Genomic DNA, 15,541 nt, shown 5'->3' with positions numbered 1-15,541 from the left:
AGTGGGAGAGCACAGTGAAGCAGGGAGTGCTGGGACTTGGAGTCACGTAGGGCTCGGTTTTAGTTCTACTTCTGCTGTACTCTGTAGTCTCAGGCTCCACGCACTCTCTTTGAGCCTCATTTTAAAATGTACTTATTTTTATCATTTTAAAATAATGTGTAACAGTAATTTGTATGGAGTATACGAATATTACGCATATGTGGATATATACATAAATATGTAAAAAATAATGTGTGGTGAGTTATGAATATGGATGCATGTACCCAAAGAGTCCACAAGAGGGCACCAGGTCCCCTAGAACTGGAGTTACAGACAGTTATGAGCCACCATGTGGGTGCTGGGAATAAGAATCTGGATCCTCTGGAGGGGCAGCCAGGGTTCTTAACCACTGAGCCATCTTCCCAGTTCCATCTGTGCCATGCGGTGTGTGTGTGTGTGTGTGTGTGTGTGTGTGTGTGTGTGTGTGTGTAAATGCACATGTAGTGTGTATTTTCTGGCATGGTAGTACCAATACACAGAAGGCAAGGCAGGTGGATCTCTTTGAGTTTGAGCCGAGCCTTGTCTCCATACAGAGTGAGTTACAGCCTAACTAGAGCTACATAGTAAGATAGCGTCTCAAACAAAACAAAGAAATCTATCCGTAAGTGAAAATGGTTCGTCTTAATGAAAATTACTTCATGATATAAATGCTTGGGCAAATGTTGAGAAACATGAAGGTAATCATTATTCCTCTCACTATCGTGGTTGTAAATTGGAATCCAAGTACACAGCTCCCAGAACTAGTAGTAGGGACCAAGCTAAGGGGAGAAGGAGCAGGGCACAATGTCTTTGTCATTGTTTCAGCCAGTGACAAGCCATGCAGTGAGGTTGAAGCCTGTGAAAGAAAAGTCATTCTTTATTTCTTACTGTGTGCCTGTCAGGAGAGTAGTCATTTGTGTCCACACAACTTCCACCTTGGAGAAGAAGATTCTGGAGAAGGGGTCCAAGTGACCTTCACGCAAAAACAGAGCTCAGGCTGAGCCGTGGTTCACCAGGACAGCCATGGAGGCCTAGCTCTGTGAGACAGCAAGGCTTGCAAGAGCTCCGAGTTGTTGTAATCCCCTTCCCACTCTCCACCAGCTGTCCTGGGTCCGTGCTGTCTACAAAGCTTCAAGATTCTTGCGTCCTCTGTGGGTCCCCTGCTCACAGTTTGTGCCTTCCTCTGCCATCTCATGCACTCCTCGTCTTCATGGTTCAGTGTCTGGACTTCCATTTTTTTCCCTTTTAAAAAAAAAGCAGTCTCAGCCTGCCTCTCTCTCTCTCTCTCTCTCTCTCTCTCTCTCTCTCTCTCTCTCTCTCCCTCTCTCCCTCTCTCTCTCTCTCTCTCTCTCTCTCTCTCTCTCTCTCTCTCCCCCCCCCACCGCCTCCCTCCACACCAATCACATTCCTGCTTGCTTCTAGCCCGTTCATTATCCTACCTCACTCCCCTTCATTCCTAGAAAACAGCTCACCCAGACTCCCCCTCCCCCTCCAGCTCATGCCCACCTTCCATAAATTCCAGCAGCCTGGCAAACAGTAACTTCAGCCTCACTTCACAGCTCTCCGAGTTTATACTACTTACTACGCTCCTCCTCGCTATTGCTCTCTAGGACCGGGGGTGGGGTGCTTCACTTAAAAAAAAATCTAGGCATAAGTTGAACCTACAGTTAGGTTGACTCCCAAATGTCCACGTTTCTTTCTTTCTTTTTCTTTTTTTAAATCAGTGGCTTGGATTTATGCTCTGTAACATGGTGAACGACGACTAGATCCTTCAGGGAACAACAGGGAAGAAATAGAAAAAAAAATTTATATATATAACCTAACTCGATCCACACAAACATTAGCCCTGGGTCCACCCACCGCATCCCCTGCTCCCCCAACTCCAAGCTCACGGACCTTGGCTTTTTTCCCTTCTGGGTCATTTATTCCACTCATTCTGAGCTCAGATTGCCTCTGAGTCTGTATGTGTGCACACGTGTGTGTGGCCACTGCTGGCTTTCCAAAGGGCTCACCTCTCTACTGCCATTTTGCTAGGACACTGCTCCTTCGGATCTTACTCTCCCTCTTTCTCTCCCTGCCCCCAACTCAGCCTGAGCCTTTTCCTGTCTCTTAACTCCACCAGTGCAGTAGCAACTAGCCGAGCTGCTGGCGTGCGAGTAAGCGAGTGTGAGTGTGAGTGCGCGTGAGTGTGTGTGTGTGTGTGTGTGTGTGTGTGTGTGTGTGTGTGTGTGTGTCTGCGTGCGCAGCTAGGCCAAGCCTGCAAGCCTGCCTGTCACTGGAGAGTTTTAGTTTGCATTCAGAAGAAAGGAGGAGGGGAGACAAGAGGGAAGGAGGAAAGGTGGAGGGGGGAAGTGAGGGGGGTGCGGAGAAGGGAGGGAGAATGTCTTGTTTGTGGCTTGTCAGCAATTGCTTGAGACAAGCTTCCATGTGTGAAAGCTACTTGGCATGAATGCCTGGGCCGTACCAAGTGTCACCGCAGCAAGAGGGGGAGACAGAAGAAAAACAGATCAGACCAGAGCAGACAATAGGCCCCTAAAGTGTTCCCCCTAAGTTGCTTTGATGTTGTCCTGGTGTCTTGATACCAGGAGGCCAGGGATTGCTGGAAAAGGGTCTTTTTTGTCTTCGTTCACTTCCCTCCAGTTTCTGCAATGATTCTCCAGAATCTCTGCTCATGAAAAAGGTAAGCACTCTAACAATTCCTTCTTCTGTGGCAAGCTTGCTCGCCAGTGCTTGGAAGTGGGGGTCTCATTCCTGCGCTGCTCAGGAGGAGCGCTTGGGTCCTGCGATTGGAGCTGCTGCTGTGCCCCTGAAGTCTTTGCCAGACGCTTAGGGCTGGGGATGGCCCCTCTTTCCAGGGAACCCCAGTAACACGATCTGTGCCTCTGGGTTGGTGGGGGGAGAAGGGGTGGAAGGAGAGGGGTGGGAGGAGGATGGGAGGGTGGAGGGTGGGAGGGAAAAAAAGAGAGAGGGAGAGAAGCCTGGAGGAGAGGAAGAGAAGGGCAGAGCCCTATTTCAGAGAAGCCCCAGCCCGGAGCCCAAAGAGGCCTTGGGAGCTCCGCGCTGTGCTTTCGCAGGCTGAGCGAGGCTGCCTAGAGCTGTACTCAGTGACTGCAGAGATCGCATGGCGCTTTGTGTGTGCGAGTATGCCTGTGGGTCTGGGTGTGTGTGTAGACCTCCCACACACTGCCCTGGCTTGTCTCGTAGTGAAGGGGAGGTACCCCCAGTCCTGATCACCCAGACCAGACTCGCAGGAAGAGAGCGGCATGGCCGGCCAGAAGGGTGAGCGAGAGGACTGCCCCGAGACATCCACAAACTTTTCCAGTTTCGGGGAATTCTCTGCTCCGAGATACTATAAAGGAGTTGTTGGGTGCTCCGGGCCTCAGTTTACCCAATCTGTGAAAGCGGGAGAGCCGACTGGGGATGCCGCACGTCTCCCAGGGGTGAAGCCAAACAGAGCAGCCCACTCCATGTAACTGTGTGGCGAAATCTTCTGGCTGGCAATGCTGTGGAATCACAAAGTAGAAGTGTGACCATTATTCCTGATTATCGCCGTCATGACGATAAAACCGTCATTAAAGACACCGGGAGACAAACAGACCGGCGAGCACAGATCAAGTGTCTGACCATTTCTAATGAAACAAAAACCCCCTTTCCACCTGTTGGCTTCTGTCCTTTTCTCTTGTGTCTTTTCCTTAGATTTATTGGCCGATTTGTAGAGAGAATGGAGTGGGAGGGGTTGGGTTTCCCTTTCCTCCTCCTTCATCATACATATATATGTATTTAAAGGTCAATATAAGATTCTCACCGGGAAAACGCGCCTCCTGTTAAAGGCCTTTTATTCAAGACCTTGTGTTTTCTGGCGCTGGCAGGGTGTGCGTGCACATTTGTAAACTACCTTGGAGGTTAAAGATTTTTATTGTGGCTTTTGGAGATTAAATGAGATTTATTTACAATTGCCATTTATCAGAGAGTAAATATCAGTGTGGAGGGGTAAGAATGTGACGGCTGTTTATTCTCTGGCGGTTTTGTGGATAAAACCTTTTGCTTTTTTAAAGTGGCGTCTCAAGAACCGGGAGGAAGGGAGGCTGAAGTCAGTATCTAATATCAATCTTACACATGGTTGTTTGGGAGAGGAAAAAATGTCTGCTTATGGTTTTGAATTGTGAATTTCTTCTGCCTTTACATGGTTCTAGCCCTCTTGAAATTCCCTATGGGTTCTGATTGCCTGGTTTTAGGTTCTCTGTGACTCTGTCTTACTGTTTGTTCAAAAAAAAAACCTGTGGAGATCTGCGTGGGGCTGTGACCCCTTCTAACCTAACTCAAATGTTTCAGATGGTCTGTGATAGCCCAAGATGCGAGCAAAGAGCCATCCCTGGCTCAGAGTATTTGTGCTCTTCCCATAGAGGCCTGGAAACCTAGATGCTGGGTGTGGGAGAGGAGGAGAGAAAGGCATTAGGGGCCTCCATCTGGTATGAAGGTCCCAGAACTTCTTTATTCTATTTTAATGTCTTACATCTTCAGAGTTAATCGTCATCTGCCGCGAAGGCTGAAGTGCTCCCTGTAATTCGTCTTTGGCAAGCTTCTGGGTCCAGATATCTTTTTTCAAACGTTAGCATTTCAGAACTAGAAGGGAGGCGAAAGGTTACGTGTCATGTTTTTAGATGGGGGTGCTTGGTGAAGCTGACTGAAGCACAAGGGTCCCAAGCCCTATGAAGGTTGTCACGCGGCCACTCCAGTGTCATCACTGCTCGCTCCTGCTCCCCTGTGCGTAGGCACCTTTCCCTGATCCACTCAATGCTCTGGGTTCAGCCAGCACCCTGAGCCAGGTTCATGTCACAACAGGACACAAGCACAGGAGGCGACGGTTGCCCCGTTGATTTGCATCAGGGTACGGCTTTTTGAGGATGTAGGAAAAATGTAAGATGCCCATTCCCAGGCGATGTCTTCTTGATGGTATGATCCACAGGAGCCACAGAATCACACGAACCAGTGGTTCCAACACCGGGAGTGCATACTAAACGGAACGTAGGCATCACAATGCAGCATAAAGCTGTAGAAGTTATCAGCCTTCTAAACTGTCATTTCTGTCTACGTGATTGAGGTCCCCTGTTCCAATCTCACTGAGCCCAACAACCCCAGTGGCTGAAGAAAATGCCCACCCTAACCTCTGCACCCTGTATACACCCAGAGACACAATAACATCTGTTAACCCTTCCCTCACACTTGTTGTGAGGTGGCCGATATAATAGTCATTACCTAAGTGATTAGCATTCGCTGTAGTCTCTCCCTAAGGCCTAATGGGTGTTGGAGGTCTGGTCAGGGAGTTTCCCTTTACTTCTCCCATGGTTCCTGGGCTAATGCTAAAGACTTAGGTGCAGGAAATTCCACCATTATCGTTGTCGTTTTGGAATTCCAAAGACAATATTGCAATAAAATGGTCTTCCCCACCCCTCCCAGCATAGCCTACTCTCTAACTATAAGGCAAAATCTTACCAAAAACCAGTTCAGCCAATCCCATTTGGGGTCAGGTTATTAAACTCTTACTGGTTTGGTGATGTCAGAAGTACACCGTACTTCCTCTTTAGTCTGCCCTGGAGAGAACACACACCCATGCCGCCAGTCACTTCTAAAGAGTCACTTAGCGCTCATCCCAGTGTCTTCTTCATGTGCCTTTCTGTAGTACCCAGGTAATGCTGTCTTCAGCGTCGTCAACCTGCTTCATCTTCCTTTTGAAGATTAACTTAACGGTTTAGAGAGAAGACGGACATGCCCCCCACATTCACATAAGTCACAGGTTCGGTGCCTACATTCCAGGAGCCCACACACATTGTGTAGTTAAGTCACGTCACAGGCAAAATGAGAGTCATTTCAATGTACCCGGCGTTGTTACCCAGTGACGTGCTCAAGCCCACGTTGTGGCAACAACCTAAACCAGAAGCTTGTCACGTCTGCCTTTGGAACCCGTGGCTTAGGCCTTCTCTCTCAGCAGGGCGCACTCGATTCAATGTCTTTGATCACTTCGGACACACTCCCCTAGACGTGTCACTGAGTGAAACGGAACCTGTTAGGGAGGCAGCTCGAGTTGGCATTAGAGAGAGTCGCCCAAAGAGGGTAAGGGAGTCGGATGATTAAAATGAGGATCTGGGTAGAAGGAAGATTTAACCGACAACCAGAGAGCAGGTAATAGAGGTCAATCTTATGTCTAAGAGATGTAAAAATGAAGGCTGTTAGGATGTTTTTAAATGTTCCGTGTACAGACACTTGTATAAGTGCTTCTAGTCCCACTACAGGCAAAACCAACACCAGTGCAAGGCACTCCCTTAACTCATTAGTTACAAATGATGTGTTTGCATGTAATTGTACAGAACGAAATTGGTGGAGTTCTCCCCACAAGAGACATAAAGAAAAGATATAAAGTGGAGACTTCATTTCTTTTAAGCTTTGGCACCTTAATGCAAACTAAGACCAGTGCTTAGTCCTCTACTGTAGCAACTCTTGATTGCTCTCCTCAGGTTACATTTGAGTAAGGTTCTGTGAGTCATCCAAGGAGGGGCAAGGCAAGCCCGGGGTGAGATGGCTAACCAATTAAATGGTCTGTTAGGACAGCAGTTTGAGTTGTGACCCTTTGAGGGGGCCGGTCAAATGACGGCCTCACAGGGGTCTTCAAAGACCATCTGAAAACAGATGTGTATGAAAGCAGATGTGTATGTTGCAATTCATAACAGTAGCAAAATTACAGTTACAAAGTAGCAACAAGGTAAGTTTATGGTTGGGGGTCACCACAACATGGGGAACGGTATTAAAGGGACCCAGAGTAGGAAGACTGAGAACCACTGTGTTAGAGCATCTCCTCAGTAGATGGGAAAGAGAAGTGAGGGTCACACAATTCAGATCGAAGGCTCTTGTGGTGACAGAAAGAGCCTTGGTTTGGGCATCCCACCCCCTGCCTTTTTATTTTATATTTTATATTTAAACCGAAAACAAAATTCTAGGGATTTTTAACAATAGTTTTAGTTAGTTAATCAGAGAAAGGGGTTCCTAGTTCTGACTTAATGGTGACAGGTTCTCTATAAAGGACTTTATACCAGCTTTTGGCTTGAGTTTGACAGAATCCTTGTTCTCCACTCTGGATTCTCATTGGACTGAAGGATTTGGTCTAAGTCATCTTTATGGATCCCTTCAGCTTTTCTAGTCAGTTGTTTTTGTGATTCTGTGAATAGACTAACGTGACAGTCTAGCCATCTACATGACGACCAATTTAAGAGCTGCGGCTGCCAAATAAATACAGTGGGCTTTGTGGATATATAGAATAAATGTATACACATATGCATCCATACAAACTATATTGACATTTCGAAGTGAAAGCATGTTAGGAAAGAGTGGAATTTTAATTTATGGATTGCAAGAGAATTTGCCAGTCAGCATGCAGGCACATGTGCAAGAGACTAAAGAACCATTTTCAAAAGAATAAGCTGTTTTGAATGCACGTCTTCCTGTATAATAAGTATGAATTTAAAATGGATGGGCACTGGGTGCATCTCGTAGCTTCACTGTGCTCACATGCTCTCTCATGGCAACCACGCGGTTCCTTTTTGCATTGCGGCCACATACTGTTTTGAGGGTGCAAAGGACTCGTTTAAGCAACTGGAGTACTGACCGTTCATGTCCTACGTGTCCTATTCATTGCGTGCTGGGGGACAGCAGGCCTAGTGACAGTCTTTATCATATGCAACTCACGAAAGTTCTTGTGGAAGAAGAACCTTTTGCTAAGTAAGTTGCAGATTGTGTGTGTGCCTGTATAGTCTATATGCCCAGCTTAGGGTGTGAGTAACAGACTGAATGGTGACATATCCAGACAGAGAGGCTAGAGAATGAACCTTCTTTCCATTCATTATGTCCCCTCCATCAGTCATCTCAAGAACCATTTAGAGTTGGACAAACCTTTGAAAGATATAATTTAATTTTTTGCATGATAGCTCTTTTTAAAAAGGAAAAAGATTTATTTATTTATATGAGCATGCTGTAGCTGGTTGTAAGCCAACATGTGGTTGCTGGGAATTGAAATCAGGATCTCTGGAAGAATAGTCAGTGCCCTTAACCATTGAGCTATCCCTCCAGCCCCCATGATAGCTCTTAATGCAATTTTTAGAACCCCAGAATAAATTCTCCTATCATGTTTTAAGAATATCATCTTGCTGTAGCAGGGGAGACCATCTCAAGCCTGTGTTGACAGTTAGTAAACCAGCAACTCTTTTAATTGGTCTCAAAAATTTTTTTTATCTGAAGAAATATATAGTGTCTAAGATATAATTACTTTCTAACTCCAAAAGGGGATTTGAGGAGCGTGCATAATTATCTTTTACTTATTCTTTTATTCCGGGTTATTAAAAATTCCTAACAGTGGGTCTCTTGTTTATTTCCTAATCACCCTAAAATGTACATAGTAATAGAAATATACTAGTGACTTCAGAGGTAGAGAAGCTGGGATGGATTTATCAGCAAGCGTTGTAGCGGTGTGATTGTACTCGGCAGACATGTGTGGAATATTTAGTTGTCGATGGATGCCAGCAGGGTAATATCTCAATGCAGCACTGCCGCTCAGTTCATCCACCATAATCCAAGTAGTTACCGAGTGTTTTTACGTCACTCGATGATTAAAAATACCTTGAAGTCTAAAGTTTTGGAAAGCTTTTATAAGTCCACAAAAAAACCCAAAATGACTCCTCCCCCCCCCCCCCCCCGGAAAATAACAAATACAGAACCCAAACTGCCATGAGTGGCCTTTGGAAGGAGCCACGCCCCCACCAGCTAAGAAGGAAATCCTGCGGTCTGATGCCGCTATCCTGTCATCTAGGCACACTTGATTTTGTTTTAGGCATTGGCGGGTACAGCTAGCGGAGAACTGGTACTGGGGATCTGTGGACGAGGGAAGGGCGGACAAGGGACTGGCTGAGTGAATGGTCAGGGGCATGTTTGCTCTCGCCGTGGAGGTTTGGTGGTTTACTGGAGGGAAGTACACAAGCGCCCAAGAATCCAAGGCAGCATAGTCTAAAAAATCAGGACTTGAACTCGCATGTCAGGGCCCAGGATCCCTCAGTCTACACTGTCTCTGCTTTGTCTTTTTGAAACTAGATCCCTAGACCCAAACTACCACACCCCTTCTGGACCATCTCGGGTGAGCATGTACCTAGGCATCCTGCACTGGCTTCATCTGCCTCCTCCGTTAGTCTGTTGTATCCTCGAGGGTCGTGATGAGTGTTTATTTAGTCTTTGTACCTTAACGCCTAGGGCAGGGTGAAACAGAAAAGGGAGTAAATCAATGTAGTTGAACAAACAATTTTCATTAGAAATAGCTTCTTACGGCACTGGGGAGACAGAGCAGTGGGTAAAGTGCTTGCCTTGAAAGCAGGAAGAGCTGAGGACCCGAGGTCAGATCCCGGGCACCCGTGTAGAAAGCCAGACCTTGTGGCGTGTTTGTAACTGCAGCACTGGACTGGGGTGTGGAGGGGAGGGGTGGAGCTTGTGGAGACAGGCAGCGCTCCTTGGTTCGCTGACTCAACAAAACCCAAAATCCGGGTTCTCCGAGAGACCCTGCCTCAAGAAAAAGAAAAGGTGGAGAGTAGTAAAGGAAGACACTTGACAGCCACCTCCAGCCTCCACACGCATCCACATGGGCAAGCGCAAGCGCACCCTCACACATAGGCGCACGCACACATGCATCACGGACACACGAAAAGGGGAAAACCCACAGCTTCCAAATAACTTCTTAAGAAAGATTTCTCTCCTTAGTTATATGAGTACTCTACCTGCATGTACACCTGCAGGTCAGAGGAGAGCATCAGAACTCATTACAGATGGTTGTGAGCCACCATGTGGTTGCTGGGAATTGAACTCAGGTCCTCTGGAAGAGCAGTCAGTGCTCTTAACTGCTGAGCCATCTCTCCAGCCCCAAGAGTTTATATTTTATGTCAAAAAAAGACACTCAGTTGATGGTTACCCTTTCCTAACCCGTTTTGGGGTCATTTACTGATTTTTAGGCAGTAGCTAAAGAGATGTTTCCTGAGAAATTCTACACAGTCAGACAACAGCAAGGCCTGGACTCCGGACATCTGAACAATCAGAAATAAAAAAGCAATTTATGCCTTAATTTTCTAAACATAGGTGTTAGTGCAGAACTTCCCGCCCCCACCCAGGGCAAAGAACCAACACACTCAAGTTTCCTCAAGCAAAGGGGCATTTATAGTGAGGGTGCCCACAGCCAAGGGCATCAGAACTGGATGCCTGTCCAGGACTGTGCCAGCTCTAAGGACAGCAACATGACAATCTCGGCATCTCCCTGCTGCTCCTGTCTCCTTCGGTTCCCTGTGACCTAAGGCTTTTTGCTTTATTATGGGAGCACCTTTTAATTTTATAGCTTTTTTCTTTTTTTGCTGATGCCTAACTGTTGTTTCTTAGACTTGCCCACACTCCCATGTCCAGCTTCTGCCAGGCCCTTTCCGTGACTTCTGGTTCATAATCTTTCAGTTATACTTTTCCTGATGACTGCTTTATTTTCTCAGAGACCTTTCTTCTTAGCTCACATTCCTGAGAATCCGGTTAGTCCCTTTTATCTTTTCTTTGTCACACCTATGATTCTTGGCTGACTGTGGATGTAGTTGTTTAAGAGTTCAACGTTCTACCATGGTATATAGAGGAGGGAGGAACAGAGCTGTTTCTGTTTGATGTGAGCAGGGAGGCTTTTTTGGTAGGAACTGTGGAAGGGCAACATGTTTGACATATCTAATATAAGCCCATTATGAGCGTCTAAGTTAAGAACAACCAGGTTATTAAAAATTAAAATGTTTCATCGGTGATAATTAGTATAACTGTGATAAGAAAGCCATGGGGCAGATAGCAAACCCATAACCGAGAAAGAAACAGGGGAGACGAAAGAGAGTTAGAGTTAGCTCTTATGTATCATGTTGTACACTTGTTAAACAACCAGAGTAAGCAATTGCTGAGCATGAACATATGTTGACACAGATCCCAGAGGCTAGCTTACAAAGCAAGCATAACCCTGGAATTGAAGACCAGGGAGACAAAGAGAAATATTAAACTCCATAGGGAGTTTGGGCCTGGACGTTCTCCCTGTGTGTTTTCCCCTAGGCTTCCCGCGCACGTCTATTCTTGATCCTTTTTATCTGAACAACCTGAACTGGACCGGTGATACAGCCATGGACTGTTTAATCTCTCTCCAACTCACTCTACTCCCCTGTCAAATACAGACAATACTAATTATTTCAATACCTTATAATATGAATTAAATTAGACGGGACCGTATCTTTAAGGTAAGTAAGATATTACCTGGCATTAAAGGTCCTCGTTTGATTGTAGCAATTACTTTAATACACAGAAAGGAAGGAAATGCTGATGAGATAATATGCTGAGGAAAATTTCACTTGTTACATCATTGACTCCTTGGAGCAGCCCTGAGAGACTTGTGTTTCTACTTTATGAATGAGAAAACAATAACAAGGTTGCCAGGGATGTAGCCTAGGAATAGTACTTTTGTCTAGCATATACAAAGCCCAGAGTTTGACCCCCCCAGGACCCCACCCACTCCCATAAAAACAAAAGCCCCAAGAGGGAAAGCGTATATAATTATCTGTCATGAGCCAAATGAGGTAAGCTAAACTTTTTCATACGCTGCTGTTATTAATATTTCCATCTCATAGTTGGGAATGCTGAGATCCTGGAAATGTAACTTGTCCAAGGTCCCATAACTAGTAAATGATAGTCACAGCTGCGGTCTATGTCTTTTAAATCCAGGCAGTCTGGCTCCAGAAGTCTCCAGAGTTCTAGATAGCACGGAGTCAGGGTTCGGGTCTTACTAATGGTGCTAGTTCAGTTCACTCCTAGAGGTGCGTACGGACTGAACGCGGGTCTGTGGTACACACGCAGCTGGAATGCACACGGAATCCAAGTCCTGTGATGGGATAGGTGAGGGCGACTTCTGGAACAGGTACAGACATTTTTTAAAAATAACTTAAACATATCAAAACTTATTTAGATATGTTTCTCTGAGATCCAAAGAAACGATTTAACAAGCGTGTGAAGGATGTCTGTTGTCTCAGGCAATCAAAAGTGAGCATGATTTGGTGAGGAATCAAAGATGACACCTGAACCCCTACCGTTAAGCTGCGTTCATTCTGGTGGAGGGAGACAGGTAACCCCACAACTAATTTTAAACCAGGTAGCAATGGACCAAGAACTGCAGCAGTCAAGGGAGAGGAAGGTTAACCTGGTGGTGATGAGCATGGTAGAGGGACCGGGGAAGGCACCATGCAGGAGGTGACATTTACAATTGTCCTTTAGGGACAACTTCAGAAGTCCCAGAAGCCTTCTATAATTTCCTTTTTCTTCACACTTGTGATTTTCTAAAATAGTATTAAAAAGATAACTTTATATCGCAATATAGCACTCACATAACATGTATGCAGTGTTTTCAAAGATGAGGTTCTTTGAGGGAAAATGGAAAAATATCCACTCTTAATACTCATATGACAGTATTGGTATTTTCCCAGTCTGCACTGATGTAGATGCCTATTACTGGAGTCAGGAAATGGAATTGTCCAGTCTGTGTTTTCAAGGTTGGGGCTCCAAAGCTGTGGGCCAGCTGCCTGGGCTCCAAATGGTGTGTTTACATGTTCTCGGTAACACTAAGGAAAGCCTAGGAAGATCCAGGCTTCCTCCTCCTCCTCCTCCTCTCCCTCCTCCTCCTCCTTTTCCTCCTCCTCTTCCTCCTTACTTCCTACTCTTCATCCTCCCCTCTTCCTCCTCTTCCTAACTTCCTCCCCTTCCTCTTCTTCCTCCTCTTCCTCCTCCCTTCTTCCTCTTTCTCTCTCCTCTTCTTCCTCCTCCTCTTCCTGACTTCCTCCTCCTCTCCTCTTCCTCCTTCTGCTCCTCCTGCTCCTCCTCTTCTCTCTAAGGTTTATTTATTATGAGTGTTTTGCTTACACGTATGTCTGAGTGCCATGCGTCTGCCTAGTGCCCTCGGAGATCAGAAGAGAGCTTTGGATTCTCTGAAACTGGAGATATGGCTGGAACTAAGCCGCCATGTGAGCCTGGGTTCTTCTTCACGAACAAGTGCTCCTAACCACTGAGCTATCTCTCCAAACCCCCATTTATCTTTAGTTCTTTGATTAGAGATTTTAATTTGTAATTCGAATTTCCCAATTTTCACTACATTTAGCACCAGATTTTCTGGATTCTTTTTTTTTTTTTTTTTTTTTTTTTGGTTCTTTTTTTCGGAGCTGGGGACCGAACCCAGGGCCTTGCGCTTCCTAGGTGGATTCTTTTTTTAAAGGCCACACCTATTTGAGACGTCCTATGTTGTCTCCATAAGTATACTTGTGGCTGTTGGTTTGTGTCTTCTGGTTGTTGATCAGATTGAGTTGCTCATTCCCACTCTAGCTCAAGGAAGGCACCACACAGACATCTGCTGCATTTGGTTTCAGTTCACTGGCATATTCAATTCTGCACTGCAAAACAGAAACCCAAGAAAGAGCTCTTGACTGGGTGCCTTCTGTTCAAGTCTTCTCCCCCCAAACTTTTGTCGACGAGCTCTTTCCTTCTTCCAAAGACCCAACTCAAATGCTATTTTCCTCCGTTCTTAGAGGTAAAGGGGCTACAGCGCCAGCATACTCATGTTATCTTCCAGTTTCTCTCCAGTGGCCATAACAGCTTCATGTATTTATTACCACAGATCACTTATAGCCAGTACAGAAGGGAGTTGATGTGCTGGTTAATTTACCATCAGCTTGACACAGCTTCAGGAAGAAAGACCCTCAACTGAGAATATACCCCCATTGAATTGCCTGTGGCCAAATCTGTTTGGTATTTTCTTGATTAATGATTGATGTTGGGAGGATTCCAGGCAGAGCCACTTCTGTTCAGGTCATCCTGGGTTGTATAAGAAAGCACAATGCTCAAGTCATGAGGAGCAAGCCATTAAGCAGTGTTCCCTCCCGGCTTCTGCTTCAGTTTCTGCCTCCAGGTTCCTTCCATGACTTCCCTCAGTGATGGTGTGTGACCTGGGACGCAGAAGCCGTACGAACCCTTTCTTCTCCAAGTTGCTTTTGGTTAGGGTGTTTATTGCAGCAATAGAAAACGCAGCAGGATTTTAATTCCATGTATCCAGAGACTACGGAACCACAAAAAGGTAGCCTTGACTACCAAGGGCTATTCATAATTGCTTACTGCACTCAACCAAATTGAATTTTTGCCTTGGTTGTCTTGGCTTTGGGCATGATGGCCTGGATATCTGTGCGTCACCTCTCTGTAAGGAGGAAGCGTTTTAAGTCGGTCATGGTAGCTCCTGTATTACCTATCTTAGCACTCGGACGCTGAGGCGCACTCAGACACTGAGGCGCACTCGGACGCTGAGGCGCACTCGGTCGCTGAGGCAGGGGAATTGCTGTGATTTTGAAGCCAACCTGGGCTACATAGCAAGTACCAAGCCATCCTGGGCTAGAGAGTGAGGCCCCCTAGTGATAGGCAAATGTAACAGCAAACAAAAACGTCAATGATTTTAGGATGAGAGCGATCGCATGCTGTGACCATTTATTGTAATTATTATTAATAAGCATCAACAAAGCAGTATGAAGGGATAAAATTGCTTCCTCTGCTTGCTTCTGCAGGCAGAGTTGGGAGGCTTGGTAAGCTAACTGACCCCTTCCATCTTTAATATCTAGGATTCTTTGAAATTTCATGTAGACAAGTGCAAGCTAATGTTCACTGGAAGGAACAACCGAAGCAGCTTCCACTCACTGATGGGCTCTGAATTACTCCACTTGTAAGTGCTCAGGAAAAAGATCTCAGATTCATTGTGGATTGCTCAATGGAGACATCTGCTCGCCGCGCAGCAGCAGTCAGAAGAATGAATGAGAGATAATAGGCTGTATTAACTTTGAGAATGGGATAAAGAAGAATGCAGAAAATAATATAGTGCACATAATTTGGCATTGACTATTTCTGTAATTACAATAAAACATTTTAATGATATACATTGATGTTATGACTTCACCTTAAAATCAGAATTCAGCACTGGGTCCTTTCACTTCAAAAGAAAACAGAGCAGAATTGTAAAGGATGCAGAGAAAAACAACAGACACTCTCAGAGACACGCAAGGGACTCGCCTGTAATGAGGAACCAAAAAGACAAGGACATTTTAATTTGCGTAAAGGGGAGTGGGGTGGGGTGGTGGATGATGACATTGTATAAATTTATTTAAAATTAATGAAAGTTTCAGAAAATTGCTAGAGCTAGCGCCTGATTATCCTTGGTAATGGAGGTCGGAGATAGGCAGGATAATTGAAATCCCCGATTATCTCCAACCTTCATTTTAGCCATTAGCGGTAGCATCCTGCCCTAGCACAGTCTTAACAATGAGTAAAAATGGGAAGCCCAACAGCCCAGGGTTTGTGAAGTGGACAGCCCTGGGAAAGGCAGCCTGGGATGGTAGGCTACTGTGCCTTACGCCAC

At 45.7% G+C, this 15,541-nt stretch overlaps 1 long non-coding RNA gene across 2 annotated transcripts; it reads right to left on the bottom strand.

Moving 5' to 3' along the window:
• Positions 1 to 438: 438 nt before the first annotated feature.
• LOC102549654 (uncharacterized) lies at positions 439 to 9,322 on the bottom strand. 2 transcript variants are annotated; one of them, XR_005501134.2, is made up of 4 exons: positions 9,206 to 9,322; positions 3,407 to 3,521; positions 1,684 to 1,787; positions 873 to 1,260 (listed from the first exon to the last, which is right to left on the bottom strand). It is a non-coding gene; the product is annotated as an uncharacterized LOC102549654 (long non-coding RNA). The 2 variants fall into 2 exon arrangements; XR_591228.3 differs by lacking the exons at positions 3,407 to 3,521; positions 9,206 to 9,322 and adding an exon at positions 1,915 to 2,238 and having other exon boundaries at positions 439 to 1,260.
• Positions 9,323 to 15,541: the final 6,219 nt, after the last annotated feature.

Source organism: Rattus norvegicus, chromosome 2 (assembly GCF_036323735.1).
Source record: "Rattus norvegicus strain BN/NHsdMcwi chromosome 2, GRCr8, whole genome shotgun sequence".
Lineage (NCBI taxonomy): Eukaryota > Metazoa > Chordata > Mammalia > Rodentia > Muridae > Rattus > Rattus norvegicus.
Note: the sequence above shows the minus strand (reverse complement) of the source record. Positions and strands in the feature narration are given on the sequence as shown.